The sequence below is a fragment of the Symphalangus syndactylus genome, chromosome 5, assembly GCF_028878055.3.
Source record: "Symphalangus syndactylus isolate Jambi chromosome 5, NHGRI_mSymSyn1-v2.1_pri, whole genome shotgun sequence".
NCBI lineage: Eukaryota > Metazoa > Chordata > Mammalia > Primates > Hylobatidae > Symphalangus > Symphalangus syndactylus.
The window spans coordinates 144152805-144158983 of NC_072427.2; positions in this window are offsets into that span (position 1 = coordinate 144152805).

The following is a 6179-nucleotide window of genomic DNA, read 5'->3' on the forward strand; positions in this document are numbered from 1 at the left end:
CATTCTGCTCCCCTCTGCCCACATCATCAGTCACCAAGGTGGGTGGCGCTGAGAGTCTGTGTGGGGCAGAGGCACCCAAGGCAGCTTCCGAGAACCTGGCGTAAGGGAGGACTGGGCTATTTTGAGCAAAATAGGTATTTCTGGCTTTTTTTTTAGCTTAGTAACTCAAGGCAAAAATCATATCCCAGAACTATTTTAAAGGCAGAGGAAACCTCCACTGAGCTGTAGCCCCCTCCCACGCAGGGCTCTCAGGGCTGGATTTGGACTCCCAAGAACACAGTGTATCTGGGCCTCTGCTGGGCTCAGAATATTCTCCTGCAGCCCCATCTGTGGAAATGGAATCATGCTTCGAGGCTCTTTGCCTCAGTGAAGCTAGTGGCCCCACACAGGCTGGTTTAATTTTTAACTCATCATCTGTTTTTTTTTGCCCCTTAAGGTTGTAAGCACTGCAAAATCATGGTCTAGAACATATCTTTATATGCATTTTGTGATCTTTGGCAAAGGACTGACTGGCTCAATAAATGGTAAACAATAGAGGGAGAGAGTGAGGAAGGAAGGAATAAAGGATGGAAGAAAGGAAAAAGAAAGGGAGGAAAGGAGGAAAGGTGGGAGAGAAGGAAAGATAGAAGAAGAATGGAAGGAAGAAAAGATAAAGAAGGGATGGAGGCTGGGCGTGGTGGCTCATGCCTGTAATCCCAGCACTTTGGGAGGCCGAGGCAGGAGGATTACTTGGGGCCAGGAGTGCAAGACCAGCCTGGGCAACATGGCAAAACCCCATCTCTACTAAAAATACAAAGATTAGTCAGGCATGGTGGCACACACTTGTAATCCCAGCTACTTGGGAGGCTAAGGTGGGAGGATCCCTTGAGCTCAGAAGTTCAAGACCAGCCTGGGTAACAAAGTGAGACCTTGTGTCTGTACAATATTTTATTTTAAAATTAGCTAGGTGTGGTGGCACATGCCTGTAGTCCCAGCTACTTGCGAGGCTGAGGTTGGAGGATTCTTTGAGCCTGGGAGGTCAAGGCTGCAGTGAGCTATGATGGGGCCACTGTTTTCCAGCCCTGGTGACAGAGCAAGACTCTGTCTCAAAAAAAAAAAAAAAAAAAAAAGATGGAGGGAAGGAAGAGAAGGAGGAAGGATGGGAGGAAGGAAGGAAGAACACATGTCCTCAGCTTTCCTTTGGTAAGGCTTTCATTTCTCACATTTGGAAGAGCCGACTAGAGGGCACGCTCCTGCTTCTGCAGAGGTTACTCCCAGGGAACAAGCTCAAGGCCTGTGAGATGGCACAGCACACAGAGGAGCATCCCAGTCACCAAGCTCTGGAACAGGAGGGTGAAGGAGAATCAGAGGGAGTTTGAGAGGTGGCTTGAGCTTTCTTGCTGTGTAACCTGAGACCTGCCGGATCGCTTTCTCTACCCGATGCCTGCCCCCAGAAGGAAGTGATCTTTCTCCTCCGAACCCGAAAACCACTGCCTTTCTATGGACATGGTGTAAGGGAGGGTTGTGGGTGCTCTTGGGTGGCCCATGTGGGCAGAGCAGCTGACCACCACTCTGAGCGTCTTCTCCTTTTTTCCATCAGTAAAATCCACAGGTCAAATGAGATTCCCAAGTGCTTCCGCCCAGTCTCCAAGCCTCAGCTCATCTTGGTTTATGTGGTGTCAAAGGCCTCAGCAGGTCCACAAGTGGCAAGAGGCCTGACTGAACACATTCACCCATTACCCGTGTTCCGGGCCCTTCAGCTCTGTGGGTTTGGGCCCAGATGAGCTCTGAAATTTCATCCCCCTGTGAACGCAGTGCTGATCGGTGCCCCTCTTTGTTTCTGGCCCCCAACCCCTGTTTAGGAGCACCCACCTGTTTTCCATTTTCAGCTGTGTGCTTAGAAACGCCTTGACTCTTCTCACACCTGCCGGGTAAATGAGTTGTCTCCCGCTCCATCTTGCTGTTAGCCCCTTTGGTCTTCTGTTGAGCTCCCTAACCTTTGCAGGGCGGCTAGTGCCTCTGGAGATAAGGGATAGTCTCTAAATTCTCAGCGGGTATTATTAGTATTTGCATTCTAAAATAGAAGTTTCTAAAGGCAGGATCGATAATATTACCTTTTATTAATAGCTTCCACACTTAGTTCAGCCCCCTGAATACATCAGGTGTCCAGTAAATACAAATGTTCCTGCCTTCAATGAGGATTTACACATCTGAATTCATGTAAATAATTTAAAGAGTACTGGTACTTAACAACTTCCAACTTCATTTACTTTTTCCGTTTTCTTCCATGCAGGTTTATTTCTTTACCTTTTCGCTGTTCAAGGCTTTATTTCATTTCTTTCTTTTCCAAGAATAAGATAATATATTGAACTCATAGCTAGAGGTATATAAGTAACTTCCTGTTTAAATTTAGTTTTAGCCTGCATTCTTATCTGTTATAATTACAGCACTGAATTATTTTAAGAATCTACCTACAATGGGGAACTCTTCTCCCCCATGTTCCGCTTCAAACCATAAAGGAAGAAACTTCCACTAACATTGCCACTTTTTTGAGGAACTGCTGTGCTATGTGTTTGAGTTGGTTTGGGCTGTTGTAACAAAATAGCACGCTGTGTGGCTTAAACAACAGAAATGCATTTTCTCACAGTTCTGGAGGCTGGAAGTCCAGGGTCACGGTGTGGGCAGGGCTGGTTTCTCCTGTGGCTTGCAGATGATCACCTTCTAATGGTTTCCTCGCTTGGTCCTTTCTTCTGCGGCAGGTGGGAAGCGAGCTCTGGTGTCTCCTCCTCTTCCTACAAGGGCTCAAGTGGTCTGCCCTGGTTCTATCACATTAGGGTCCCATCGTCATGGCTTCATTTAACCTTCAGTCCCTCCATAAAGTCTCTATCTCCAAACACAGTCACACTGGAATTTAGGACTTCAACGTACTAACTTTTTTTTTTTGAGATGGAGTTTGTTTGGCTCTTGTTGCCCAGGCTGGAGTCAATGACGCGATCTCGGCTCACTGCAACCTCTACGTCCTGGGTTGAAGCGATTCTCCTACCTCAGCCTCCTGAGTAGCTGGGATTACAGATGTGCGCCACCATGACCAGCTAATTTTGTATTTTTGGTAGAGATGGGGTTTCTTCATGTTGATCAGGATGGTCTCGAACTCCCGACCTCAGGTGATCCGCCCACCTTGGCCTCCCAAAGTGCTGGGATTACAGGCGTGAGCCACAGCGCCTGTCCCAACATACGAACTTCTGAGGGACACAGTTCAGTTCCTAACACTTGGTTGCTGCTTTTTGTTGTTGTTGTTGTTGTTGTTGTTGTTTTGAGACAAGTTCTCCCTCTGTCGCCCAGGCTGGAGTGCAGTGGCATGGTCTTGGCTCACTGCAACCTCCGCCTCCTGGGTTCAAGTGATTCTCCTGCCTCAGCCTCCCAAGTACTTGGGGTTACAGATGGGCGTCACCACGCCTGGCTAATTTTTGTATTTTTAGTAGAGACAGGGTTTCGCTATGTTGGTCAGGCTGATCTCGAACTCCTGGGCTCAAGTGATCTTCCCCCCTTAGCCTCCCAAAGTGCTGGGATTACAGGCGTGAGCCACCACGCCAGGCCTTGGTTGCTCTTCTCTATAAGAGAAGGAGGAATTAATTGGATGGATGAGAGCTTGATACATGCATTGGGCCATATTTTTAGGGATTGGAGCATGATGTAAAGACAGGGTCTCCTGGTGCCCCACTTCCTGCTCCCTGGCCCTCTCTGTGGAGGCCACAGGATGATGCTGTGCTTCTGGCCACCCAGTGAGCAGACTTGGGCTGCCCTCGCCAAGCCCCTCCTCGGGTCTTCCTGCTTTTCAGCCTGGGTGGCCAGTGCTGCACGGCAGATCTGTCTGCCTGCAACTCTGAGAAGGAGTGGAGTGCCCCATTTTGGTCTAGGCCATGGTCTCCGATCAAACTTCATAAGAAAGCCAAGTTCTTTGAATGTGAGCTACTTAACTCCTGTATTTTAAACTGCACCCGCCCCCTGCATTCTAGCCTTTTCCATCCCTTTCCTCTGCTCCCTTGGTTTTCTCCGTGGCACTTTTTGTCTTCTGACATTTTTCCAGTTCATTCCTAAGAATTTTTAACATGCTTTCAAACAGCTTTCTGGAAAACATACACTGAGAGGTTTCAATGTTAATTCTATCAAGGAAGGTGGGGGCACATTTAATTTAGGAACAAAAGCTTTTTAGGTGCAGCCAGGGGAGAGTATATTAACTGTTTTCAAATATGTAAAGCATGGTGTTGCAGAAGCATTACAAACAGGCTCTGGAATTTTAGCTTATGGAAGCTGTGGAAGGGAATGGTGATGATAGGGAACATTTATTGAATCCTTCAACATGCCAGGCAGAATGCTAAGGGCTTTTTGTCAATTTTTTGTTCCTCGTGATATAGCTAACACCATTCACCCCATTTTACAGCATTTTCCTGCCTCAGCCTCCCGAGTAGCTGGGATTACAGGCACCTGCCTCCAAGCCCAGTTAATTTTTGTGTTTTTAGTAGAGACGGGGTTTCACCATGTTGGCCAGGCTGGTCTCAAACTCCTGACCTCAGATGATCCGCCTGCCTTGGCCTCCCAAAGTGCTGGGATTACAGGAAACTGAAGCCTGGTGAGGTGAAGTGGCTTGTTCAAGAGTCCACCTCAGGTCTGCCACATTCCAGGTCCCCTGCGCATGGCGCTAGGCTTAAGAAAAGAACATTCTAACAATCAGAGCTGGCCAGCCATGCAATGGCAATGATTACCATGTGGTCTCTTCTCCGCTCTGAGCCTGATCCAGCGGAGGCTGGGTGACCATCTGTTAGGATTGCTGCAGAAGGGAGATCGATTTAGACAACTTCTAAGTCTCTTTCCAACTGTAAGATCTTAGGAAAACTTGATGGGCAGCCCCATGGGAAAGGAATTACATTTGTTCTTTGTAGCTCTGTTCAACAGAGTAGCATTTCTCAGCCTTCTCCATCTAGAAATCCTCAGTGTCAGAGGCAAGTGAATAGATACTCCTTGGAGGTCTGGATAGAGCTGGCAATGGTTGCCCGGCGCAAAATTTTTTGTGCCAAATCTGAAAAAGAAATGATTTGAATTTTATATTATATACTAAAATATGCTTGTTTGTTTTAATAAAAAATATTTTAAATTGAAATGTAATTTTTTTTTTTTTTTTTTTTTTTTGGGACAGAGTCTCGCTCTGTTGCCTGGGCTGGAGTGCAGTGGCGTGATGTTGGCTCACCACAACCTCCACCTCCTGAGTTCAAGCGATTCTCCTGCCTCCGCCTCCCGAGTAGCTGGGATTACTGGTGCCCACCACCAAGCCCGGCTCATTTTTGTATTTTTTAGTAGAGACGGGGTTTCGCCATGTTGGCCAGACTGGCCTCGAACTCCTGACCTCAGGTGATCTGCCCGCCTCAGCCTCCCGGTGCTGGGATTACAGGCGTGAGCCACCATGCCCAGCCTGAAACATATTTTAAAAAGCACAGCCATTCAATGCAAAGCTTAAATTCTGTTTCCCTAATAAATCTTCATTTTAATTTGGTTCACAAGGAAAACATACCTTATTTATTTTATGGGTTTATTGATACCCAGTACATCACCTAGAGTCTCTGGGGGAACATTTCTCCAAGTATGGGAACCAAAGCAGCAGTGTTAAGACCAGTGGGGAGAAGTTATAGAGGCAGATCAGATTTTATCCCAGTTCAAGAGGGATCTTTCTAAGAGCTGCCATTGTCCAAGAGTGGAATGAGTTCTCCTTAAAAGTAGCCAGTATTACTACTAAAAAATTTCCAAGCACAGATGGGTCATGGGTGGAGGGAAGCTGCCAGTAAATTATACTTTGGGAACAATGGTGCCAGAGCAAATTCACAGCCATGATTAAAGGAACAGGCAAAACCCATGCTAACCACCACTTGAAGAAGATTGCACTTATACGAAAGCCATCACTGGAGTATTAAGAGCCGACGTGTCCTCACGATGTGCCAAGCCCTTTAACCAAAGCTTTGATGTGCCATTTAGTTGTTGGAGTGACCCATATTGTCATCAATCCCATTTTCCAGGTGAAGAAATAGAGGCTCAAGGACATTAAACAAATGCACCAAAGTGTCACAGCTGCCAGGAGCGGAGCTGGGCTTTGACCCTAGGCTGTTGGAGTTGGGTTGGGACTGCCTCTCCCTCCCAGTGCCTTCCCTGAC